This window comes from Dama dama, chromosome 18 (genome assembly GCF_033118175.1).
Source record: "Dama dama isolate Ldn47 chromosome 18, ASM3311817v1, whole genome shotgun sequence".
Classification (NCBI taxonomy): Eukaryota; Metazoa; Chordata; class Mammalia; order Artiodactyla; family Cervidae; genus Dama; species Dama dama.
The window spans coordinates 41,495,582-41,509,020 of NC_083698.1; the positions used below are offsets into that span (position 1 = coordinate 41,495,582).

The window sequence follows — 13,439 nt, forward strand, 5'->3', positions numbered from 1 at the left end:
GACCATTTGTTCAGAGTTCTTTTTGTGAATTGACTGCCTCCATCACCTGTGGGATAAAGTTGAAACTTAGAAGGCAATTCAAGGCCTTTCTACTCTGACCCCAACTACTTTCTTAACCTGTTCTAAACATTCACCCAACACACCAGTGAGGATTATTTTGTGTTAGTTGAAACCATATGAGGCTACTATGTTTGTAGACCAGAAAGTGATTGACTATTGGCAGTTTTATGTGGTTAAACCTTATAAATCTCCAAACGTTTGCTCTCCCACTAGTATTTTCATGAATGTCCTCTGCCTGTCTTTGCTTGCTTTTGTGTTCTTGATGGGGCTGAGTTCACTGGCATGTTCCCTGCTCCTTTGCATCCATATCCTGTTCACCTCTCACTGTAGCTGAGGTTGCTGCAAATCACCCTTCTTCATAATTTCCACTCTGTGTCTTTCCTGTCAGAGCTATAGGATGGTCCTAGGGTACTGCAGCTGAATAATGTGTTTGCATCTGTGTGGCAGAGGCCAAGCCCTCTGCTGCTTTTTGCCAGCAGAGACTCTGTCTTGTTTATTTTGGCAGCCACAAAGCTAGCAGAGTTTCAGGCTCATAGCAGATACACAACAAATATCTGTTGACTTGAAGAACCAGTAATGCTAGGGCCCAGAAAGTGCCTTATTAGCCACATATTCATTGTGATTTCCTTCCACATTAAGTCAGGAAGAACAGGTGTAACACTCTCTTGTATTTTCTAATTTGACCGGTTAGTATTGTGTTTGGAATCAGTCCTCCTTATTTTGAATCCTCCATCCTTATAATTTTTTTCCTGTATTTTTGGATGTGATCATTATATTGGAAATCACTGAACATTATATTGGAAGCAAGATTCTCAAGGATGAAAGAACACAGTTCTCTTGCTAGCTAAATAAGTAATCTATGTACTTCTTATTTTTTTCCCTTTTAACCATATTCACCTTTTTTTCTTGGGTGAACTTTCAGGAACTTTTAGTGACTTCCAGGAAATACTAATGCTAATGCTAAAGTTACTATAACAAGATTCAGGATCATCAAAAGTAAAAATGTTTTTAAATATTAAAAGCATTTCAACTGAGCCTTAAGATAAAGGTTACTGTTTATAAAAGAGATACATAGTGCATTCAGCTTAAATTGTACTTCAGGAAGAAAATCATGGAATCATATAACTTTAAAGGTAGAGAAGAACTCCCAAGTATGTACTCAATATGTACTGTCTGGTGGAAAAATCCATGTAAGAGTGGAGGAGAGAAGATAACTTTGGCTCCATATTCCCCCACCCAGTTAATTTTCAAATGATATTTCAACCTTTGTTCATCTCTTACCTACATATCCTGCCTTTGCCATGCCTTGAAGAAGTTCAAGTAGAAGCAGTGTCAATGCCAGGCCTTGCGTTTTTTTGTTTTTTTAATTTTGTTTATATATTTTTGGCTGTGCTCAGTCCTCATTGCTGTGATGGGTCCTCATTGCTGTGCATGGGCTTTCTCTAGTTGGGGCGAGCAGGGGCTACTCTCTAGTTGCGGTGCCCAGGTTTCTCACTGCGGTGGCTTCTCTTGTCGCCAGCTCTTGCAAGCTCTAGAGTGTGGGCTCAGTAGTTGTGGCACATAGGCCCAGTTGCTCCGAGGCATGTGGAATCTTCCTGGACCAGGGATCAAACCTGTAACCCCTGCATTGGCAGGCATACTTTTAATTGGACCACCAGGGAAGTCCTCCTTTGTGTTTTTACTCAGAAGGGACTGGATGCCCTGACATTGGCCTTTTCTTTCCTGCTTGGTCATTGGTGTGTGTGTGTTCAGCCTTTTGCCTTTTGTAAGTGGGCTCCTCTAGCCAGGGAGCTGGTTCAGTTAGCAGACCCAAAGATCCAAAAGGTCTGTTTAAGATTTAAAATAGGGGATAGGATGTTACAATGAAGAAGACAGGTATTAATAAATCAGCTACTGACAAGAATATAGAGAAACTGGAACCCTTCTGTACTGCCTGTGGGAATGAAAAATGGTCCAGCTGCTTTGGAAAGCAGTCTGGCAGTTTGTCAAATAGTTAAACATAGAGTTACCATATGATTAAACAATTCCACTTCTACGTATACAGAAGAGAAATGAAAATATAGGTCCACACTAGAGCTTATGCTTGTACATGAATGTTCTTTGCAGTATTATTCAGAATAGCCACAAAGTAGAAAAAAACCTAAATAATCATTAGCTAATGAATAGATAAATAAAATGTGGAATGTTATTCAGCAGTTAATAGAAATGAAGTACTGATACATGCTACAGCATGGATAAACCTTGAAAAGAGGCTGAGTGAAAGAAGCCAGTCATAAAGGACCACACATTGTGTGATTTTATGTGAAATTTCCACATAGGCAATTCTGTACAGATAGGAGGTAGATTAGTGGTTGCCCAGAGTGCTGGCTAAGAGGGGTGAGGTTTCTTTTTGGTATAATGAAAAATTCTAAAATTGATTGTGGTGATAGATATACAAGTTTGTTAATATACTAAAAGCCACTAAATTATATACTTTAAATAGGTGAATTGTACAGTATGTGAATTATATGTTAATAAAGTTGTAAAAAGGAAAGAATGTGTGTTCTTTTCTTTTAATTTTGTCTCCTATTACTTCTCTGACTAGTTGGACATTCCCAGCGTAATTTCACATTTGCTTTGCCCTTTAATTCCGCTTGAAGTCCAGCCAATAGCTAATGTAACAGGGTAGAAGTTTAACTCACACTACAGCTCAGATGCAAAGAGAAAATGGAAGTTCTTTATTTAGTCTATAATTAGTCTGGCTTTCCTCCTGAAGCCCAACTAATGGATAGTGGGAAAAATGAATGGCATGTTTTGTTACCAGTCTCTGGGAGGCTGGTATGGAAGGGAAGGCTGGAACGCATCTACCTGCTGCTAACACACACTATTCTTGCTGCAACTAGATCCACTCAAATGACCAGTGGACAGTGTGGTGCTCCATATGTATGATTCTGAATTCTTGTCTTGATTCTTGATCCCGTGCCTTACTTTGGCCTCTGTTTTTTATGTGATTCAAGACTTGCTTTGAACTCTGGTTGTGTGTGCTCCGTAACTCATGATGGCTCTTCTGATTACTGGCTCTGTTTTGAGCACGGGCTCCCAGTCAGTGCCTGTGACCTGGGTTTGCTGTAGCTGGTCACAGAGATTCATTGTTTTATTCTCCTAGTTGTGGCTTCTTATGCCACCTCTATGATCAGTAGGAGCTCAGGTGATGAAATGAGCATTTTGTGGTTTTCCAAAGCATTAGAGCTTAATAGAATAGAATGTGTGAGTGCGTGCTAAGTCACTTCAGTTGTGTCTGACTCTGTGACCCCATGGATGTATAGCCCGCCAGGCTCCTCTGTCCATGGGATTCTCCAGGCAAGAATATTGGAGTGCGTTGCCATGCCCTCCTCCAGGGGATCTTCCCTACCTAGGGATCGATGTCTCTTATGTCTTTTGCATTGACAGGCAGGTTCTTTACCATTAGTACCTCCTGGGAAGCCCCAATAGAATAGAATACATGCACATATCCCCTTCTTTTGAAACTGTATTTAAAAGCACTCTAAAGTGTTTTAAACAAAATTTGCCATGTTTTTGTAATTTTGTATTAATGATGCTATGAGTACTTTTTTTTTTTGGTAATCTTTCTCTCTTTATCTACATCTATATCCATATTTTTTTTTTGGCAAGAGGGCTGTTGCAATTTGAATGGAGGGAAGTGTAGAATAGTACCATATTTGTTGGTCTGGAGGGAGATAGCCTATGATCTACATGTGGCTTTTTGTTGTCATTGTCCTTGCAGTATTATTATTTTTAAATTTATTTTTCATTGGATGTTAATTGCTTTACAATGTTGTGTTGCTTTCTTCCGTAGAATGATGTGAATCAGCCGTAAGTATACATATATCCCCTCTCTCTTGAATCTTCCTCCCAGCACTACCCATGCCACCCCTCTAGGTTATATGTACTTTAAAAATGGTTTTAGCTTGACCAACCCAATTCAGTGATGTGATAGTTTGGAAAGCAGTTTGAAGTAATACATTAGTTAAGAAAAGTATGTGTGTAAGTGGACTCAAGCAGTTCAAACCTATATTGTTCAAGGGTTAGCTATTTACTGGCTATTTTGAGAAATTTTTTTCTGAAAATTATATGTTACATCAACAACCAAAAGCAAAAGGAAATTCAGAGGTTCTTGATGAAAGTGAATGAAAAGGGTGAAAAAGTTGGCTTAAAACTCAACATTCAAAAAACTAAAATCATGGCATCTGGTCCCATCACTTTATGGCAAATAGATGGGGAAACAATGGAAACAGTGACTTTATTTTCTTGGGCTCCAAAATCACTACAGATGGTGATGGCAGCCATGAAATTAAAAGATGCTTGCTCCTTGGAAGAAAAGCTATGACCAACCTAGACTGCATATTAAAAAACAGAGACATTACTTTGCCAACAAAGAGCCATCTAGTCAAAGCTATGGTTTTTCCAGTAGTCATGTATGGAGAGTTAGACCAGAAAGAAAGCTGAGTGCTGAAGACTTGATGCTTTTGAACTGTGGTGGTGGAGAATCTTGAGAGTCCCCTGGACATCAAGGAGATCCAACTAGTCCATCCTAACGGAAATCAGTCCTGAATATTCATTGGAAGGACTGATGTTGAAACTCCAATACTTTGGCCACCTGATGGGAAGAAATGACTCCTTAGAAAAGACCCTGATGCTGGGAAAGATTGAAGGCAGGAGGAGAAGGGGACAACAGAGGATGAGATGGTTGGGTGGTATCAGTGACTCAATGGACATGAGTTTGAGAAAGCCCCAGGAATTGGTGATGGACAGGGAAGCCTGGCATGCTGCAGTCCATGGGGTCACAAAGAGTTGAATCGATTGAGGGACTGAACTGAACTGATAAACAACCAAAAATATTTCAAAATTGATATTTATTCAGGACTGAATAGTGTCCTATAGTCTGAGAGCCAATGTGAGGATAGTCTTTTTTTGTTTCTTACCAAATAATATATTGTTTTGGGAAGGAAAATTCAAATTTAAAAATATTTAAGAGACTTCCCTGGAAGTTCAGTGGTTAAGACTCCATGCTTCCTCTGTATGGGGCATGGGCTGATCTCTGGTCAGAGAACTTAAGATTCCACATGCCACATGGTGTATGGCCCCCCAAAAGCTAAACATTTAAAAATATGTAACATATAAATGCAATTTTTTTTGGCTGTGCCCTGTGGCATGCAGGATTTTAATTTCCCAACCAGGGATTGAACCTGCACCCCCTGCAGTGAAAGCACAGCTTTCACTTAACCACTTAACCACTGGACCACTAGGGAAGTCCTGCATATTGAGTTTACAAAAAGACAAACTTGATTAAAATATTTGATTGCTAAATGAATAGGGATTTGAGAATGTATTTTTTTTTTTAGTAGTTACTTATTTATTTTGCTGTGCCATGACATATGGGATCTTAGATCTTCTTTGAAGCATGCTGGATCTTTAGTTGCGGCATGTGGGATCTAGTTCCCTGACCAGGGATCAAACCCAGGCCCCCTGCATTGGGATCATGAAGTCTTAGCCACTGAAACACCAGGGAAGTTTTGAGAATGTATTTTTTTTGGAGAATGTATTTTATAAGATCTTTTATTCAATAGAAGCTATCTATGTGTCTATTATGTACATATATGTAAATTTAAAATTCACAGATATATATGTAAAGATATTAAAAAATGCATATATAAATAATAAATGCATGTATATATTCTTAGGTATATTGCCTAAGATTCAATTGGACATAATTTTCACATTATCACTTAATCAAAATCATACCTGTTAATTCATAAGTTATACCTGTTAATTCACACAGAAAATGAAAGTTTGATAATGACAGTGTAAATCAGGTGTACTCTTTTGAGTATTTATTACTTATTCAGATATCCAAAAGTATTAAGGAGGTATAAAAAAATGCCCAAGTCATTTCTAACAACACTAAAGCAGTTAGAAGTAATACTAATAAAACATGTGAAATTAAGTAGGTCACTAGACCTAAAACACTGTTATAATGGTAGACAAAGGACAGCCAAGCAAGAAAAGGAAAATTGAAAATGGGAAGAGCAAAAAGAAGGACTGAGCTAACCAAAGCCCTGGAAGGATCACTGGCAATCAGCATGGAAGAGTATAACACAGGAAGAATGTGCTTATACAAGTTAACCGCTGATTGCAAGGACTTTATGTACTGTCCTTACACAGCTCATACCTCTCATTCCATTTGTGCTGATTGGGATACAGATTAGACAGACTGCTGTATCCAAAGGGCCCGACATCTAATGACAGCAGGTAAAATCCAGGGTCTGTAAGGTGGCTTGACTTAGGCCTGAGTGTCTGGGATGGAGGCTCCCTCTATTTTGTGTCTTTGCGATTCTTAAAGATGTTGCCTTTCTCATTCACACCACTGAAAATAGCTCATTACCATACCAACCAAGTCCACATTCCAGCCAGCAGGAAAAGGAAAAGAGGGCACAGAAGGCCTTATGAAACCTGGCATGGTTATCAGAAAGGGAGATGAATGAGAAAGACGCCTGACGGTGTGTCCAATGCAATTTAAGACTACTTCGATTTGGAAATTTAAACAGTCCCGGTAGGCAATATTGTATCTTTCTGGGAAAAAATTATCAATCTCTGAGGTACCCCCATCCATCCTGTTCCTCTCCTGAAGGTTCCTGGTGTAAATGGAAGAGGGATGTGGTTTATGTGTCCCCACTGATGTGGGATGAATTGGAGAGATTCGGCTGCTCACCAGTGTCAGCAGGGTACAGTCATGGAGATGATCTCTTTCGAGGTCACTGTGTAAGAATCAAGGACAAACTCCTCTGCCCTTGGTTTTACTTTCACTTATTCAATACAGTGATTCCTGGACCAGCAGCCTCAGTACCACCTGGGAACTTGTGAGAAATGCAAATTATTGAGTCCTAATCTAGGCCTACTGAATCAGAAACTCTAGGGGTGGAGCCCAGCAACTGTGTTTTAACAAATTACGTGATTTGAGGCTTATTAAAGTTTGAGAGCCATGATTTATTGCAATTCACTGAAAGGACAAATCAGAATACATTCTTAACTGACAGACTCTGTTTTTATCTTGGTCTCTCTCTTGTTTTTACAATTCCCTGGATCTAAATGAAGTAAGCTTTTTGTTTACTTCCCCTAATGTAATAGACTACTACTGTAAAGCACAAACTTTCAGAGCAACATCCCACAACAAAACAAACCAACAAACAAAACTTGTGGGAATGGGCTCTTTGAGTTTGGTTGGAATAAGTTACTTGGAAAATAACCTGGATTGCTGCATGATTCTATTTTGAGTATCAGAAGCTATTACATTTGCCTTTGCATTCCTTCTTTAAGATACACTAATTTCCAGCTCCCTCCCCTGCTGGATACCATGAACTGACCTTGCCAAGTCATCTTGTTCTCAGGGCAGTAAGAGAAAGCATATTATTTTTCCAAGTATTGCATTAACCGGTTGCACATACTCACTTTTGCCAGGAGTCTACACCTAAATTTGATGAGAATGATGAAGATGACTGGCTGCCTGCTCCTACATACTCCACAGGAAGAAATAGTACAAGGCAACAAAAACAGAGAAATAGCCAAAATAGAGAATGTCTAATTCTGGCTCTGTTTCTGTCCCAGCATTCTCAGTGAAGTGCAGAGTTTCCCCAGATTATAAAATAGAGATAATGTTCTGAATGCAACATTACATAAAAAGGCATTTGTTTTGATTCATTCTGTGCATAGGAATAATCATTTGTCTTCCTTCTCAGTGTGCGTTAGAGTTTATACTGCCTGAATAGAAAACAGTTCAGTTTTCATTCATTTAACAGTGGTACGTTTCCTTCAGAAAGAATTCTAGTAATGCCTAGTAAACCAAAAAAAAAAGTGGAATATTAAACTTTTATAATTATTTAAAAACAGTAACTCTATGATACATTAATATGGTTGTAAATTGGAAAGTTGTCATTTTTGTGAATAGGGGATTTAGAGAGAGAAGATTCTTGTCTCCACCTAAGCTCTTCTCCATATCTAACCTTTTGAATAGTTGTTTTAAAAATGTAACCTGCACACTCCCCTATCTTGGGGCTTCCCATTGCGTTTAGAGTCCCCTTCAGCTTTCAGGGCGCCACAGGCTCTGCCCTTGTGTTCTTTTGTGTTCCCCCCCAGTGTCACATCAGGGATTCTCTCCTCAGCCCCCCACCCCCACTCCTGCCCGTTGCTCATTTGGGCTTTCTTGCCGTTTCTTGAAGGAACCACATACCAGAGCTTCGGGATATGCCCTTTGCCAGGAATGTCCGTTCTCTAACCCTTTACAAGGTTAACTCTTACTTACTCTTAATTTCTCAGAGAATTGTCTCTTACTCAGAAATGTCTCTTCCTATGTAATTTTAGGAGTCTCTCTTACTAACCCTTTGCCTTCATATTGATTGTCACAATTTGTAGTTATGTGGTAGTTTGGTGCTTCTTACTGTCTAAATTAGATTATAAATCCTGTACCATCAGAGATCTTTTCCACTTTGCTTCCAGCATAGTGCCTTGCACCCAGGAGGTGTTCAATAATTTTTTTTTCCAAACCTTTCACTTTTATTTATTTACTTTTCGCTGTACCTCAAGGCATGTGAGATTAGTTTCCTGACCAGGGATCCAGCCTGTGCCCCCTGCATTGGAAGGTGACGTCTTAACCACTGGACTACCAGCAAAGTCCCTAGGAAGTGTTCAATAAATATTTGATGATTAGATTACCAAGTATGATACAGCAAAATTGGCACTGTAGTTTGAAATAATAAATTATCCATAAATTTTAACATTACAATGAGTCGAATTTGTTCACAAATGGATTGAATTTCAGAGTTTGCAGACTGGTTATTTGACACTCAGATTACATTTCTCTAACAGAAAAGCTGTCATTGTCAGCTCAGGTCTGCATCCACTGAAAACAACAGTTACAGATCTTCTGCAAGATCAGGACTTTGGTTTCCAATCAGGATTCCTGGTTTTCAGCCCATACATAATTTCTAAGGCGTTTGTTTTTGTGAAATTAAGATAGGAATGACAGATTCAAAAGGTGATTTTTAGTTTTCTTCTCTCTCAGTGTCTCATGATCCGATTGTTGGCACAAGGAGAAATATTGCTGTCAAGCTGTGCTCAGGATAAGGGATAGCCTTAAGAAGCTAGGCAAAAGGATCACTTCCAGAAGTAGTTTGGAAGGAGATCTGTCAGCACACCACTGTAGCTCCGGGAGTAGAAATATGTTTGTGTGTAAGTGAACTAGGGGTGGGGAGAGGGGGAGGAAGAGGACGACTGCTGCTAGGAGCAGGGCGACCCTGGGATCGGCCCCTTGTGCCGATGGCTGGGGTATCGCACGGTTTAGTCACAGTGGCAGCTGCAGAGCCCTGACCCCCGCTGGAATGCTGGCCATCAAAGACCTCGCCAGTGGCACCAAACGGCCGCCCACAAGTGCAGTTGTATTACTAAAAGGGTCTAATATTGCAGCGCTCTTCCCTTGAGGTCCGTTCACATCAAACTCAGTTTTGTTTTTCAGTCTGTCCCACACCTATAGATGCATAACAAGCTCGCAAAGGCCTAAGTGGCTAAAAATTTCCTGATCAGAATAGGAATTTCCACTAAAAACACGCCTGACGGGTGTTCCTCCGGCCTTGTTTGAATCAGTGAGTCAGTTTAACCACTCAGTCATGTCCAACTCTGCGACCCCATTGACTGCAGCACACCAGGCTTCCCTGTCCATCACCAACTCTTGGAGCATACTCAAAATCATGTCCATTGAGTCGGTGATGCCATACAACCACATCATCCTCTGTCGTCCCCTTCTACCACCTTCAATCTTTCCCAGCATCAGGGCCTTTTCCAAAGAGTCAGTTCTTCGCATCAGGTGGCCAAAATATTGGAGTTTCAGCTTCAACATCAGGCCATCCCATGAATATTCAGGATTGATTTCCTTTAGGATGGACTGGTTGGATCTCCTTGCAGTCCAAGGGACTCTCAAGAGTCTTCTCCAACACCACAGTTCAAAAGCATCAATTCTTCGGCACTCAGTTTCCTTTATAGTCCAACTCTTACATCCATATATGACCACTGGAAAAACGATAGCTTTGACTAGAGGGACCTTTGTTGGCAAAGTAATGTCTCTGCTTTTTAATATGCTCTCTAGGTTGGTCATAACTTTCCTTCCAAGGAGTAAGCATCTTTTAATTTCATGAGGTCACCATCTGCAGTGATTTTGGAGCCCAAGAAAATCAAGTCTGCCACTGTTTCCATTGTTTCCCCATCTATTTGCCATGAAATGATGAGACTGGATACCATGATTTAGTTTTTTAAATGTTGAGTTTTAAGCCAACTTTTTCACTCTCCTCTTTCACTTTCATCAAGAGGCTCTTTAGTTCTTCATTTTCTGCCATAAGGGTGATGTTATCTGCATATCTGAGGTTATTGATAATTCTCCTGGCAGTCTTGATTCCAGCTTATGCTTCATCCAGCCCAGCATTTCTCATGATGTACTCTGCATATAAGTTAAATGAGCAGGGTGACAATATGCAGCCTTGACATACTCCTTTCCCGATTTGGAACCAGTCTGTTGTTCCACATCCAGTTCTAACTGTCGCTTCTTGACCTGCATACAGATTTCTCAGGAGGCAGGTCAGGTGTTCTGGTATTCCCATCTCTTGAAGAATTTTCCACAGCTGGCTGTGATCCACACAGTCAAAGGCTTTGGCATAGTCAATAAAGCAGAAGTGGATGTTTTTCTGGAACTCTTTTGCTCTTTTGATGATCCAATGGATTTTGGCAATTTGATGTCTGATTCCTCTGCCTTTTCTAAATCCATCTTGAACATCTGGAAGTTCAGGGTTCACGTACTGTTGAAGCCTGGCTTGGGGAATTTTGAGGATTAGTTTGCTAGTGTGTGAGATGAGTGCAATTGTGTGGTAGTTTGAGCATTCTTTGGCCTTGCCTTTCTTTGGGATTAGAATGAAAACTGACCTTTACCAGTGCTGTGGCCACTGCTGAGTTTTCCAAATTTGCTGGCATATTGAGTGCAGCACTTTCACAGCATCATCTTTTAGGATTTGAAATAGCTCAACTGGAATTCTGCTACCTCCACTAGCTTTGTTCATAGTGATGCTTTCTAAGGCCCACTTGACTTCACATTCCAGGATGTCTGGCTCTAGGTGAGTGATCACACCATCTTGGTTATCTGGATCTGAAAGATCTTTTTTGTGTTCTGTGTCTTCTTGCCACCTCTTCTTAATATCTTCTGCTTCTGTTAGTTCCATACCATTTCTGTCCTTTATTGTGCCCATCTTTGCACAAAATGTTTCCTTGGTATCTCTAATTTTCTTGAAGAGATCTCTAGTCTTTCCCATTTTATTGTTTTCCTCCATCTTTGCATTAATCACTGAGGAAGGCTTTATCTGTCCTTTCTCTTCTTTGGAACTCTGCATTTAAACGGGTATATCTTTTGTTTTCTCCTTTGCCTTTTGCATCTTTTCTTTTCTCAGCTATTTGTAAGTCCTCCTCAGACAACCATTTTGCTTTTTTGCATTTCTTTTCTTGGGGATGGTCTTGATCCCTGCCTCCTGTACAGTGTCACACACCTCAGTTCATAGTTTTTCAGGCTCTCTGTCTATCAGATCTAGTCCTTTGAATCTATTTGTTTGAATACTCATCTCCTTTACAGTCAGTCCACTTCATATTTGGACGGGTCTCATTGTTACATCTTTCACTTCCTTATACTGTAGTGAAATCTGCCTCCCTGCACTTTCACCTCATTTGTCTTTGTTCTGCCCTTGGGAACTATGCAGAATATATGTCTAATCTGTCTTCAACATGATCATTCTTTAGACGTTTGAAGACAGCTGTCAGATCCTCTTCCCTAAATTCTCTTTTTACCCGGGTAAAAGAGCTTTCAGATCGTTCAGGTATACCTTTCATAAACAGTGTATTAACATGGAAAATATTTGAGCAGTTGCCCTAGGCAGACCTGAGTTCTGTCAATTTGTTTACTCAATTATTTATTCTCTTTGCACTTAATCCCACTAATAAGTAGAATAAGCATAATAAATCCAGTAAAGAAAAGGTACACTAGGGGGGAAATCTGACCACAGCAGGGGAGTTCAGCTAAGGCTGTTTTAGGAAGTCATGACTGATGGATGGATAGTCGTTAACAAGGTGGAGAGTGCTTTTCTGACAGAAGAAACAATATGTACAAAGGCCCTGTGTGGGGTAGGGCATGTGATGGAGGCATCACTTATCCTCTTGATTTAAGTTCTGTCTATAAAATAACCTCTTCCCTTATTGTCCATATGGAATCATTCATAATAAAATAATCTGTTAACCCAGTCAGGCCTGTTCCTTCACTGTTCCACCAACAGTCATTCCCACTTCTGTCCTTTTCCTTCTGTTCTTATCTTTCTAGGAAGCTCTCTCCTTTTCTGTATATCCAGTTCTTACCATCTTTACAGTCCATCTCCAGTTCTGTTTCCTCTGGGAAGTTTCCCTGGGCTCAGCCTCAGATCTGTTTTATGATATTATGGTTAAATGCAGGATTTTGTAGTCCTGGGGCTTTGAGTCTAGGCTTGATTACTGACTGCTTGGTGGCCTTAGGCAACTCACTTAACTTCTCTGATTTTCATATATGTACAAAAGAGGTAATGACAGTAATTGCTTCATTAAAGTACTGGTGAGGATTGAGTGAGATTATATGTATATGTATCTGGGAGCCCTTCCCAGTGGTTTCACTTCCTTGTTGTGTACGTTCTCTGCTCTTGTTCAGTTGCTGAGTCCTGTCTGACTCTTTGTGACCCATGGACTGCAGCACACCAGGCTTCCTTGTCCTTCACTGTCTCCCAGGGTTTGCTCAGGTATTACTATCTAGCCATCTTATCCTCTGCCTCCACCTTCTCCTTTTGTTAATAAGACTGACTCTAAGGAGACAGGAGTAGGGAGGACGCCATTTGCTTTGCTCCTGGGTATTTGAAGTCTCTGGTTCCCAGCTATCCTTGCTGCCCACCCAGTCGAGGTGCTCTTGCAGTTAGCCCAGAGCTGCTTCCCTGGTGGCTGAGGGGTTAAAGCGTCTGCCTGCAATGCAGGAGACCCGGGTTCGATCCCTGGGTCAGGAAGATCCCCTGGAGAAGGAAATGGCAACCCACTCCAGTATTCTTGCCTGGAGAATCCCATGGACGGAGGAGCCTGGTAGGCCCCAGTCCACGGGGTCGCGAAGAGTCGGACACGACTGAGCGACTTTGCTGTCACCTCACTGAGCGTGCACACAGGGCCTCTGAGCTATTCACTGGCTGAGCTACTTACCTTACACCCCCCAGGTGCAGCGCCATCATGCACAACCAAGAGCCCGGGGAATTACA

The 13,439-nt window shown here is 40.7% G+C and overlaps 1 non-coding gene across 1 annotated transcript; it reads left to right on the top strand.

The window, feature by feature from the left end:
- The first annotated feature begins 13,124 nt into the window (after positions 1-13,124).
- On the top strand, positions 13,125-13,197 carry TRNAC-GCA (transfer RNA cysteine (anticodon GCA)). Its single transcript has one exon. It is a non-coding gene; the product is annotated as a tRNA-Cys (tRNA).
- Positions 13,198-13,439: the final 242 nt, after the last annotated feature.